The sequence below is a fragment of the Capricornis sumatraensis genome, chromosome 14 (assembly GCF_032405125.1).
Source record: "Capricornis sumatraensis isolate serow.1 chromosome 14, serow.2, whole genome shotgun sequence".
Classification (NCBI taxonomy): Eukaryota; Metazoa; Chordata; class Mammalia; order Artiodactyla; family Bovidae; genus Capricornis; species Capricornis sumatraensis.
The window spans coordinates 7,014,327-7,027,542 of record NC_091082.1 but is presented as its reverse complement, the minus strand read 5'-3'; positions in this window follow the sequence as shown (position 1 = coordinate 7,027,542).

The window sequence follows — 13,216 nt, the reverse complement described above, 5'->3', positions numbered from 1 at the left end:
CTTGAGATGCGACGGGAACGCCGGGAATTCTTTCCCGTTGAAAGCAGGGAAAGGATCCCTCATCTCGAGCTCCGAGGGGGAAACGGGGCTCCTCTGGATGTGGGCGGGACCATCGTGCTTCCTCTCGAGTGGAGACGGGTATGGCGGTGAACTTCTTGAGTTGCAGCAAGGGTGTGAAAGACCCTTTCGAAGTTCCAGAGGTTAGGGGTCATTAGTCTCCAGACGCCTCATCGGAAATAGGCCTCATCTCGCCTGGAAGGGAGAACTTCCTGGATTTTCTCGAGTTGCGGCAGGTGTTCTCGAGTTACGACGGGGACCTCAGGGACCCGCCCTGGTGGCCTCAGGATAGGCCAGTCCCCATGCGAGTTGCTAGGGGGCCTCTCGGGATTCCTCTCCCGTCGATACCGGGGCCAAAAACCTTGTGTGGATTCAGGGCCGGAACCGAGGATTCCTCTCAGGGGCTGACATGGATCTTTGAGTACTTCTGGTGTCTCCCCAGGGGAGTCAGGCCCCGTCTCGAATCGGGGCATGCACGTGCGCTTTCCTTCCAGGCTGTAGCAGCAATGTCACGCTTCCCGTCGCGTGGATCAAAGGGTCTGTGGTTTTCCCTCGAGGCTTTCCCTCGAGGCTTTCCCACAGGGCTGTCCCACGTGCCACCGTGGTGTGAGTCGATCCTCGGCGTGAAAGATGAGCCAGTGCAGGGCAAAGAGGTTCCTCTGGAATGGACTGAGACATCTGGGGGACTCTTGGAATGGTGGTACGACCATGGAGTTCCTCTCGCCTTTCCTGTTGAGAGTGCCTCCTCTTGAGATGCGACGGGAACGCCGGGAATTCTTTCCCGTTAAAAGCAGGGAAAGGATCCCTCATCTCGAGCTACGAGGGAGAAACGGGGCTCCTCTGGATGTGGGCGGGACCATCGTGCTTCCTCTCGAGTGGAGACGGGTATGGCGGTGAACTTCTTGAGTTGCAGCAAGGGTGTGAAAGACCCTTTCGAAGTTCCAGAGGTTAGGTGTCATTAGTCTCCATACGCCTCATCGGAAATAGGCCTCATCTCGCCTGGAAGGGAGAACTTCCTGGATTTTCTCGAGTTGCGGCAGGTGTTCTCGAGTTACGACGGGTACCTCAGGGACCCGCCCTGGTGGCCTCAGGAGAGGCCAGTCCCCATGAGAGTTGCTAGGGGGCCTCTCGGGATTCCTTTCCCGTCGATACCGGGGCCATAAACCTTGTGTGGAGTCAGGGCCGGAACCGAGGATTCCTCTCAGGGGCTGACATGGATCTTTGGGTACTTCTGGAGTCTCCCCAGGGGAGTCAGGCCTCGTCTCGAGTGGGGGCATGCACGTGCGCTTTCCTTCCAGGCTGTAGCAGCAATGTCACGCTTCCCGTTGCGTGGATCAAAGGATCTGTGGTTTTCCCTCGAGGCTTTCCCTCGAGGCTTTCCCACAGGGCTGTCCCACGTGCCACCGTGGTGTGAGTCGATCCTCGGCGTGAAAGATGAGCCAGTGCAGGGCAAAGAGGTTCCTCTGGAATTGACTGAGACATATGAGGGACTCTTGGAATGGTGATACGACCATGGAGTTCTTCTCGCCTTTCCTGTTGAGAGTGCCTCCTCTTGAGATGCGACGGGAACGCCGGGAATTCTTTCCCGTTGAAAGCAGGGAAAGGATCCCTCATGTCGAGCTACGAGGGGGAAACGGGGCTCCTCTGGATGTGGGCGGGACCATCGTGCTTCCTCTCGAGTGGAGACGGGTATGGCGGTGAACTTCTTGAGTTGCAGCAAGGGTGTGAAAGACCCTTTCGAAGTTCCAGAGGTTAGGTGTCATTAGTCTCCAGACGCCTCATCGGAAATAGGCCTCATCTCGCCTGGAAGGGAGAACTTCCTGGATTTTCTCGAGTTGCGGCAGGTGTTCTCGAGTTACGACGGGGACCTCTGGGACCCGCCCTGGTGGCCTCAGGAGAGGCCAGTCCCCATGCGAGTTGCTAGGAGGCCTCTCGGGATTCCTCTCCCGTCGATACCGGGGACATAAACCTTGTGGGGAGTCAGGGCCGGAACTGAGGATTTCTCTCAGGGGCTGACATGGATCTTTGGGTACTTGTGAAGTCTCCCCAGGGGAGTCAGGCCTCGTCTCGAGTGGGGGCATGCACGTGCGCTTTCCTTCCAGGCTGTAGCAGCAATGTCACGCTTCCCGTCGCGTGGATCAAAGGATATGTGGTTTTCCCTCGAGGCTTTCCCTCGAGGCTTTCCCACAGGGCTGTCCCACGTGCCACCGTGGTGTGAGTCGATCCTCGGCGTGAAAGATGAGCCAGTGCAGGGCAAAGAGCTTCCTCTGGAATGGACTGAGACATCTGGGGGACTCTTGGGATGGTGGTACGACCATGGAGTTCCTCTAGCCTTTCCTGTTGAGAGTGCCTCCTCTTGAGATGCGACGGGAACGCCGGGAATTCTTTCCCGTTGAAAGCAGGGAAAGGATCCCTCATCTCGAGCTCCGAGGGGGAAACGGGGCTCCTCTGGATGTGGGCGGGACCATCGTGCTTCCTCTCGAGTGGAGACGGGTATGGCGGTGAACTTCTTGAGTTGCAGCAAGGGTGTGAATGACCCTTTCGAAGTTCCAGAGGTTAGGTGTCATTAGTCTCCAGACGCCTCATCGGAAATAGGCCTCATCTCGCCTGGAAGGGAGAACTTCCTGGATTTTCTCGAGTTGCGGCAGGTGTTCTCGAGTTACGACGGGGACCTCAGGGACCCGCCCTGGTGGCCTCAGGATAGGCCAGTCCCCATGCGAGTTGCTAGGGGGCCTCTCGGGATTCCTCTCCCGTCGATACCGGGGCCAAAAACCTTGTGTGGATTCAGGGCCGGAACCGAGGATTCCTCTCAGGGGCTGACATGGATCTTTGAGTACTTCTGGTGTCTCCCCAGGGGAGTCAGGCCTCGTCTCGAATCGGGGCATGCACGTGCGCTTTCCTTCCAGGCTGTAGCAGCAATGTCACGCTTCCCGTCGCGTGGATCAAAGGGTCTGTGGTTTTCCCTCGAGGCTTTCCCTCGAGGCTTTCCCACAGGGCTGTCCCACGTGCCACCGTGGTGTGAGTCGATCCTCGGCGTGAAAGATGAGCCAGTGCAGGGCAAAGAGGTTCCTCTGGAATGGACTGAGACATCTGGGGGACTCTTGGAATGGTGGTACGACCATGGAGTTCCTCTCGCCTTTCCTGTTGAGAGTGCCTCCTCTTGAGATGCGACGGGAACGCCGGGAATTCTTTCCCGTTAAAAGCAGGGAAAGGATCCCTCATCTCGAACTACGAGGGGGAAACGGGGCTCCTCTGGATGTGGGCGGGACCATCGTGCTTCCTCTCGAGTGGAGACGGGTATGGCGGTGAACTTCTTGAGTTGCAGCAAGGGTGTGAAAGACCCTTTCGAAGTTCCAGAGGTTAGGTGTCATTAGTCTCCAGACGCCTCATCGGAAATAGGCCTCATCTCGCCTGGAAGGGAGAACTTCCTGGATTTTCTCGAGTTGCGGCAGGTGTTCTCGAGTTACGACGGGTACCTCAGGGACCCGCCCTGGTGGCCTCAGGAGAGGCCAGTCCCCATGAGAGTTGCTAGGGGGCCTCTCGGGATTCCTTTCCCGTCGATACCGGGGCCATAAACCTTGTGTGGAGTCAGGGCCGGAACCGAGGATTCCTCTCAGGGGCTGACATGGATCTTTGGGTACTTCTGGAGTCTCCCCAGGGGAGTCAGGCCTCGTCTCGAGTGGGGGCATGCACGTGCGCTTTCCTTCCAGGCTGTAGCAGCAATGTCACGCTTCCCGTTGCGTGGATCAAAGGATCTGTGGTTTTCCCTCGAGGCTTTCCCTCGAGGCTTTCCCACAGGGCTGTCCCACGTGCCACCGTGGTGTGAGTCGATCCTCGGCGTGAAAGATGAGCCAGTGCAGGGCAAAGAGGTTCCTCTGGAATTGACTGAGACATATGAGGGACTCTTGGAATGGTGATACGACCATGGAGTTCTTCTCGCCTTTCCTGTTGAGAGTGCCTCCTCTTGAGATGCGACGGGAACGCTGGGAATTCTTTCCCGTTGAAAGCAGGGAAAGGATCCCTCATGTCGAGCTACGAGGGGGAAACGGGGCTCCTCTGGATGTGGGCGGGACCATCGTGCTTCCTCTCGAGTGGAGACGGGTATGGCGGTGAACTTCTTGAGTTGCAGCAAGGGTGTGAAAGACCCTTTCGAAGTTCCAGAGGTTAGGTGTCATTAGTCTCCAGACGCCTCATCGGAAATAGGCCTCATCTCGCCTGGAAGGGAGAACTTCCTGGATTTTCTCGAGTTGCGGCAGGTGTTCTCGAGTTACGACGGGGACCTCAGGGACCCGCCCTGGTGGCCTCAGGAGAGGCCAGTCCCCATGCGAGTTGCTAGGAGGCCTCTCGGGATTCCTCTCCCGTCGATACCGGGGACATAAACCTTGTGGGGAGTCAGGGCCGGAACTGAGGATTCCTCTCAGGGGCTGACATGGATCTTTGGGTACTTGTGAAGTCTCCCCAGGGGAGTCAGGCCTCGTCTCGAGTGGGGGCATGCACGTGCGCTTTCCTTCCAGGCTGTAGCAGCAATGTCACGCTTCCCGTCGCGTGGATCAAAGGATATGTGGTTTTCCCTCGAGGCTTTCCCTCGAGGCTTTCCCACAGGGCTGTCCCACGTGCCACCGTGGTGTGAGTCGATCCTCGGCGTGAAAGATGAGCCAGTGCAGGTCAAAGAGGTTCCTCTGGAATGGAATAAGACATCTGGGGGAGTCTTGGAATGGTGGTACGACCATGGAGTTCCTCTCGCCTTTCCTGTTGAGAGTGCCTCCTCTTGAGATGCGACGGGAACGCCGGGAATTCTTTCCCGTTGAAAGCAGGGAAAGGATCCCTCATCTCGAGCTCCGAGGGGGAAACGGGGCTCCTCTGGATGTGGGCGGGACCATCGTGCTTCCTCTCGAGTGGACACGGGTATGGCGGTGAACTTCTTGAGTTGCAGCAAGGGTGTGAATGACCCTTTCGAAGTTCCAGAGGTAAGGTGTCATTAGTCTCCAGACGCCTCATCGGAAATAGGCCTCATCTCGCCTGGAAGGGAGAACTTCCTGGATTTTCTCGAGTTGCGGCAGGTGTTCTCGAGTTACGACGGGGACCTCAGGGACCCGCCCTGGTGGCCTCAGGAGAGGCCAGTCCCCATGCGAGTTGCTAGGGGGCCTCTCGGGATTCCTCTCCCGTCGATACTGGGGCCAAAAACCTTGTGTGGAGTCAGGGCCGGAACCGAGGATACCTCTCAGGGGCTGACATGGATCTTTGGGTACTTCTGGAGTCTCCCCAGGGGAGTCAGGCCTCGTCTCCAGTGGGGGCATGCCCGTGCGCTTTCCTTCCAGGCTGTAGCAGCAATGTCTCGCTTCCCGTCGCGTGGATCAAAGGATCTGTGGTTTTCCCTCGAGGCTTTCCCTCGAGGCTTTCCCACAGGGCTGTCCCACGTGCCACCGTGGTGTGAGTCGATCCTCGGCGTGAAAGATGAGCCAGTGCAGGGCAAAGAGGTTCCTCTGGAATGGACTGAGACATCTGGGGGACTCTTGGAATGGTGGTACGACCATGGAGTTCCTCTCGCCTTTCCTGTTGAGAGTGCCTCCTCTTGAGATGCGACGGGAACGCCGGGAATTCTTTCCCGTTGAAAGCAGGGAAAGGATCCCTCATCTCGAGCTCCGAGGGGGAAACGGGGCTCCTCTGGATGTGGGCGGGACCATCGTGCTTCCTCTCGAGTGGAGACGGGTATGGCGGTGAACTTCTTGAGTTGCAGCAAGGGTGTGAAAGACCCTTTCGAAGTTCCAGAGGTTAGGTGTCATTAGTCTCCAGACGCCTCATCGGAAATAGGCCTCATCTCGCCTGGAAGGGAGAACTTCCTGGATTTTCTCGAGTTGCGGCAGGTGTTCTCGAGTTACGTCGGGGACCTCAGGGACCCGCCCTGGTGGCCTCAGGATAGGCCAGTCCCCATGCGAGTTGCTAGGGGGCCTGTCGGGATTCCTTTCCCGTCGATACCGGGGCCATAAACCTTGTGTGGAGTCAGGGCCGGAACCGAGGATTCCTCTCAGGGGCTGACATGGATCTTTGGGTACTTCTGGAGTCTCCCCAGGGGAGTCAGGCCTCGTCTCGAGTGGGGGCATGCACGTGCGCTTTCCTTCCAGGCTGTAGCAGCAATGTCACGCTTCCCGTCGCGTGGATCAAAGGATCTGTGGTTTTCCCTCGAGGCTTTCCCTCGAGGCTTACCCACAGGGCTGTCCCACGTGCCACCGTGGTGTGAGTCGATCCTCGGCGTGAAAGATGAGCCAGTGCAGGGCAAAGAGGTTCCTCTGGAATGGACTGAGACATCTGGGGGACTCTTGGAATGGTGGTACGACCATGGAGTTCCTCTCGCCTTTCCTGTTGAGAGTGCCTCCTCTTGAGATGCGACGGGAACGCCGGGAATTCTTTCCCGTTGAAAGCAGGGAAAGGATCCCTCATCTCGAGCTCCGAGGGGGAAACGGGGCTCCTCTGGATGTGGGCGGGACCATCGTGCTTCCTCTCGAGTGGAGACGGGTATGGCGGTGAACTTCTTGAGTTGCAGCAAGGGTGTGAATGACCCTTTCGAAGTTACAGAGGTTCGGTGTCATTAGTCTCCAGACGCCTCATCGGAAATAGGCCTCATCTCGCCTGGAAGGGAGAACTTCCTGGATTTTCTCGAGTTGCGGCAGGTGTTCTCGAGTTACGACGGGGACCTCAGGGACCCGCCCTGGTGGCCTCAGGAGAGGCCAGTCCCCATGCGAGTTGCTAGGGGGCCTCTCGGGATTCCTCTCCCGTCGATACTGGGTCCAAAAACCTTGTGTGAAGTCAGGCCCGGAACCGAGGATACCTCTCAGGGGCTGACATGGATCTTTGGGTACTTCTGGAGTCTCCCCAGGGGAGTCAGGCCTCGTCTCGAGTGGGGGCATGCCCGTGCGCTTTCCTTCCAGGCTGTAGCAGCAATGTCTCGCTTCCCGTCGCGTGGATCAAAGGATCTGTGGTTTTCCCTCGAGGCTTTCCCTCGAGGCTTTCCCACAGGGCTGTCCCACGTGCCACCGTGGTGTGAGTCGATCCTCGGCGTGAAAGATGAGCCAGTGCAGGGCAAAGAGGTTCCTCTGGAATGGACTGAGACATCTGGGGGACTCTTGGAATGGTGGTACGACCATGGAGTTCCTCTCGCCTTTCCTGTTGAGAGTGCCTCCTCTTGAGATGCCAAGGGAACACCGGGAATTCTTTCCCGTTGAAAGCAGGGAAAGGATCCCTCATCTCGAGCTATGAGGGGGAAACGGGTCTCCTCTGAATGTGGGCGGGACCATGGTGCTTCCTCTCGAGTGGAGACGGGTATGGCGGTGAACTTCTTGAGTTGCAGCAAGGGTGTGAAAGACCCTTTCGAAGTTCCAGAGGTTAGGTGTCATGAGTCTCCAGACGCCTCATCGGAAATAGGCCTCATCTCGCCAGGAAGGGATAACTTCCTGGATTTTCTCGAGTTGCGGCAGGTGTTCTCGAGTTATGACGGGGACCTCAGGGACCCGCCCTGGTGGCCTCAGGAGAGGCCAGTCCCCCTGCGAGTTGCTAGGGGGCCTCTCGGGATTCCTCTCCCGTCGATACCGGGGCCAAAAACCTTGTGTGGAGTCAGGGCCGGAACCGAGGATTCCTCTCAGGGGCTGACATGGATCTTTGGGTACTTCTGGAGTCTCCCCAGGGGAGTCAGGCCTCGTCTCGAGTGGGGGCATGCACGTGCGCTTTCCTTCCAGGCTGTAGCAGCAATGTCACGCTTCCCGTCGCGTGGATCAAAGGATCTGTGGGTTTCCCTCGAGGGTTTCCCACAGGGCTGTCCCACGTGCCACCGTGGTGTGAGTCGATCCTCGGCGTGAAAGATGAGCCAGTGCAGGGCAAAGAGGTTCCTCTGGAATGGACTGAGACATCTGGGGGACTCTTGGAATGGTGGTACGACCATGGAGTTCCTCTCGCCTTTCCTGTTGAGAGTGCCTCCTCTTGAGATGCGACGGGAACGCCGGGAATTCTTTCCCGTTGAAAGCAGGGAAAGGATCCCTCATCTCGAGCTCCGAGGGGGAAACGGGGCTCCTCTGGATGTGGGCGGGACCATCGTGCTTCCTCTCGAGTGGAGATTGGTATGGCGGTGAACTTCTTGAGTTGCAGCAAGGGTGTGAAAGACCCTTTCGAAGTTCCAGAGGTTAGGTGTCATTAGTCTCCAGACGCCTCATCGGAAATAGGCCTCATCTCGCCTGGAAGGGAGAACTTCCTGGATTTTCTCGAGTTGCGGCAGGTGTTCTCGAGTTACGACGGGGACCTCAGGGACCCGCCCTGGTGGCCTCAGGAGAGGCCAGTCCTCATGCGAGTTGGTAGGGGGCATCTCGGGATTCCTCTCCCGTCGATACCGGGGCCAAAAACCTTCTGTGGAGTCAGGGCCGGAACCGAGGATTCCTCTCAGGGGCTGACATGGATCTTGGGTACTTCTGGAGTCTCCCCAGGGGAGTCAGGCCTCGTCTCGAGTGGGGGCATGCACGTGCGCTTTCCTTCCAGGCTGTAGCAGCAATATCACTCTTCCCGTCGCGTGGATCAAAGGATCTGTGGTTTTCCCTCGAGGCTTTCCCTCGAGGCTTTCCCACAGGGCTGTCCCACGTGCCACCGTGGTGTGAGTCGATCCTTGGCGTGAAAGATGAGCCAGTGCAGGAAAAGAGGTTCCTCTGGAATGGACTGAGACATCTGGGGGACTCTTGGAATGGTGATACGACCATGGAGTTCCTCTCGCCTTTCCTGTTGAGAGTGCCTCCTCTTGAGATGCGACGGGAATGCCGGGAATTCTTTCCCGTTGAATGCAGGGAAAGGATCCCTCCTCTCGAGCTACGAGGGGGAAACGGGGCTCCTCTGGATGTGGGCGGGACCATCGTGCTTCCTCTCGAGTGGAGACGGGTATGGCGGTGAACTTCTTGAGTTGCAGCAAGGTTGTGAAAGACCCTTTCGAAGTTCCAGAGGTTAGGTGTCATTAGTCTCCATACGCCTCATCGGAAATAGGCCTCATCTCGCCTGGAACGGAGAACTTCCTGGATTTTCTCGAGTTGTGGCAGGTGTTCTCGAGTTACGACGGGGACCTCAGGGAACCGCCCTGGTGGCCTCAGGAGAGGCCAGTCCTCATGCGAGTTGGTAGGGGGCCTCTCGGGATTCCTCTCCCGTCGATACCGGGGCCAAAAACCTTGTGTGGAGTCAGGGCCGGAACCGAGGATTCCTCTCAGGTGCTGACATGGATCTTTGGGTACTTCTGGAGTCTCCCCAGGGGAGTCAGGCCTCGTCTCGAGTGGGGGCATGCACGTGCGCTTTCCTTCCAGGCTGTAGCAGCAATGTCACGCTTCCCGTGGCGTGGATCAAAGGATCTGTGGGTTTCCCTCGAGGCCATCCTTCGAGGCTTTCCCACAGGGCTGTCCCACGTGCCACCGTGGTGTGAGTCGATCCTCGGCGTGAAAGATGAGCCAGTGCAGGGCAAAGAGGTTCCTCTGGAATGGACTGAGACATCTGGGGGACTCTTGGAATGGTGGTACGACCATGGAGTTCCTCTCGCCTTTCCTGTTGAGAGTGCCTCCTCTTGAGATGCGACGGGAACGCCGGGAATTCTTTCCCGTTGAAAGCAGGGAAAGGATCCCTCATCTCGAGCTACTAGGGGGAAACGGGACTCCTCTGGATGTGGGCGGAACCATCGTGCTTCCTCTCGAGTGGAGACGGGTATGGCGGTGAACTTCTTGAGTTGCAGCAAGGGTGTGAAAGACCCTTTCGAAGTTCCAGAGGTTAGGTGTCATTAGTCTCCAGACGCCTCATCGGAAATAGGCCTCATCTCGCCTGGAAGGGAGAACTTCCTGGATTTTCTCGAGTTGCGGCAGGTGTTCTCGAGTTACGACGGGGACCTCAGGGACCCGCCCTGGTGGCCTCAGGAGAGGCCAGTCCTCATGTGAGTTGCTAGGGGGCCTCTCGGGATTCCTCTCCCGTCGATAACGGGGACAAAAACCTTGTGTGGAGTCAGGGCCGGAACCGAGGATTCCTCTCAAGGGCTGACATGGATCTTTGGGTACTTCTGGAGTCTCCCCAGGGGAGTCAGGCCTCGTCTAGAGTGGGGGCATGCACGTGCGCTTTCCTTCCAGGCTGTAGCAGCAATGTCACGCTTCCCGTCGCGTGGATCAAAGGATCTGTGGTTTTCCCTCGAGGCTTTCCCTCGAGGCTTTCCCACAGGGCTGTCCCACGTGCCACCGTGGTGTGAGTCGATCCTCGGCGTGAAAGATGAGCCAGTGCAGGGCAAAGAGCTTCCTCTGGAATGGACTGAGACATCTGGGGGACTCTTGGAATGGTGGTACGACCATGGAGTTCCTCTCGCCTTTCCTGTTGAGAGTGCCTCCTCTTGAGATGCGACGGGAACGCCGGGAATTCTTTCCCGTTGAAAGCAGGGAAAGGATCCCTCATCTCGAGCTCCGAGGGGGAAACGGGGCTCCTCTGGATGTGGGCGGGACCATCGTGCTTCCTCTCGAGTGGAGACGGGTATGGCGGTGAACTTCTTGAGTTGCAGCAAGGGTGTGAATGACCCTTTCGAAGTTCCAGAGGTTAGGTGTCATTAGTCTCCAGACGCCTCATCGGAAATAGGCCTCATCTCGCCTGGAAGGGAGAACTTCCTGGATTTTCTCGAGTTGCGGCAGGTGTTCTCGAGTTACGACGGGGACCTCAGGGACCCGCGCTGGTGGCCTCAGGAGAGGCCAGTCCCCATGCGAGTTGCTCGGGGGCCTCTCGGGATTCCTCTCCCGTCGATACTGGGGCCAAAAACCTTGTGTGGAGTCAGGGCCGGAACCGAGGATTCCTCTCAGGGGCTGACATGGATCTTTGGGTACTTCTGGAGTCTCCCCAGGGGAGTCAGGCCTCGTCTCGAGTGGGGGCATGCACGTGCGCTTTCCTTCCAGGCTGTAGCAGCAATGTCTCGCTTCCCATCGCGTGGATCAAAGGATCTGTGGTTTTCCCTCGAGGCTTTCCCTCGAGGCTTTCCCACAGGGCTGTCCCACGTGCCACCGTGGTGTGAGTCGATCCTCGGCGTGAAAGATGAGCCAGTGCAGGGCAAAGAGCTTCCTCTGGAATGGACTGAGACATCTGGGGGACTCTTGGAATGGTGGTACGACCATGGAGTTCCTCTCGCCTTTCCTGTTGAGAGTGCCTCCTCTTGAGATGCGACGGGAACGCCGGGAATTCTTTCCCGTTGAAAGCAGGGAAAGGATCCCTCATCTCGAGCTCCGAGGGGGAAACGGGGCTCCTCTGGATGTGGGCGGGACCATCGTGCTTCCTCTCGAGTGGAGACGGGTATGGCGGTGAACTTCTTGAGTTGCAGCAAGGGTGTGAATGACCCTTTCGAAGTTCCAGAGGTTAGGTGTCATTAGTCTCCAGACGCCTCATCGGAAATAGGCCTCATCTCGCCTGGAAGGGAGAACTTCCTGGATATTCTCGAGTTGCGGCAGGTGTTCTCGAGTTACGACGGGGACCTCAGGGACCCGCCCTGGTGGCCTCAGGAGAGGCCAGTCCCCATGCGAGTTGCTAGGGGGCCTCTCGGGATTCCTCTCCCGTCGATACTGGGGCCAAAAACTTTGTGTGGAGTCAGGGCAGGAACCGAGGATACCTCTCAGGGGCTGACATGGATCTTTGGGTACTTCTGGAGTCTCCCCAGGGGAGTCAGGCCTCGTCTCGAGTGGGGGCATGCACGTGCGCTTTCCTTCCAGGCTGTAGCAGCAATGTCTCGCTTCCCGTCGCGTGGATCAAAGGATCTGTGGTTTTCCCTCGAGGCTTTCCCACAGGGCTGTCCCACGTGCCACCGTGGTGTGAGTCGATCCTCGGCGTGAAAGATGAGCCAGTGCAGGGCAAAGAGGTTCCTCTGGAAAGGACTGAGACATCTGGGGGACTCTTGGAATGGTGGTACGACCATGGAGTTCCTCTCGCCTTTCCTGTTTAGAGTGCCTCCTCTTGAGATGCGACGGGACCGCCGGGAATTCTTTCCCGTTGAAAGCAGGGAAAGGATCCCTCATCTCGAGCTATGAGGGCGAAACGGGTCTCCTCTGAATGTGGGCGGGACCATGGTGCTTCCTCTCGAGTGGAGACGGGTATGGCGGTGAACTTCTTGAGTTGCAGCAAGGGTGTGAAAAACCCTTTCGAAGTTCCAGAGGTTAGGTGTCATTAGTCTCCAGACGCCTCATCGGAAATAGGCCTCATCTCGCCTGGAATGGAAAACTTCCTGGATTTTCTCGAGTTGCGGCAGGTGTTCTCGAGTTATGACGGGGACCTCAGGGACCCGCCCTGGTGGCCTCAGGAGAGGCCAGTCCCCATGCGAGTTGCTAGGGGGCCTCTCGGGATTCCTCTCCCGTCGATACCGGGGCCAAAAACGTTGTGTGGAGTCAGGGCCGGAACCGAGGTTACCTCTCAGGGGCTGACATGGATCTTTGGGTACTTCTGGAGTCTCCCCAGGGGAGTCAGGCCTCGTCTCGAGTGGGGGCATGCACGTGCGCTTTCCTTCCAGGCTGTAGCAGCAATGTCTCGCTTCCCGTCGCGTGGATCAAAGGATCTGTGGTTTTCCCTCGAGGCTTTCCCTCGAGGCTTTCCCACAGGGCTGTCCCACGTGCCACCGTGGTGTGAGTCGATCCTCGGCGTGAAAGATGAGCCAGTGCAGGGCAAAGAGGTTCCTCTGGAATGGACTGAGACATCTGGGGGACTCTTGGAATGGTGGTATGACCATGGAGTTCCTCTCGCCTTTCCTGTTGAGAGTGCCTCCTCTTGAGATGCGACGGGAACGCCGGGAATTCTTTCCCGTTGAAAGCAGGGAAAGGATCCCTCATCTCGAGCTACTAGGGGGAAACGGGACTCCTCTGGATGTGGGCGGAACCATCGTGCTTCCTCTCGAGTGGAGATGGGTATGGCGGTGAACTTCTTGAGTTGCAGCAAGGGTGTGAAAGACCCTTTCGAAGTTCCAGAGGTTAGGTGTCATTAGTCTCCAGACGCCTCATCGGAAATAGGCCTCATCTCGCCTGGAAGGGAGAACTTCCTGGATTTTCTCGAGTTGCGGCAGGTGTTCTCGAGTTACGACGGGGACCTCAGGGACCCGCCCTGGTGGCCTCAGGCGAGGCCAGTCCTCATGTGAGTTGCTAGGGGGCCT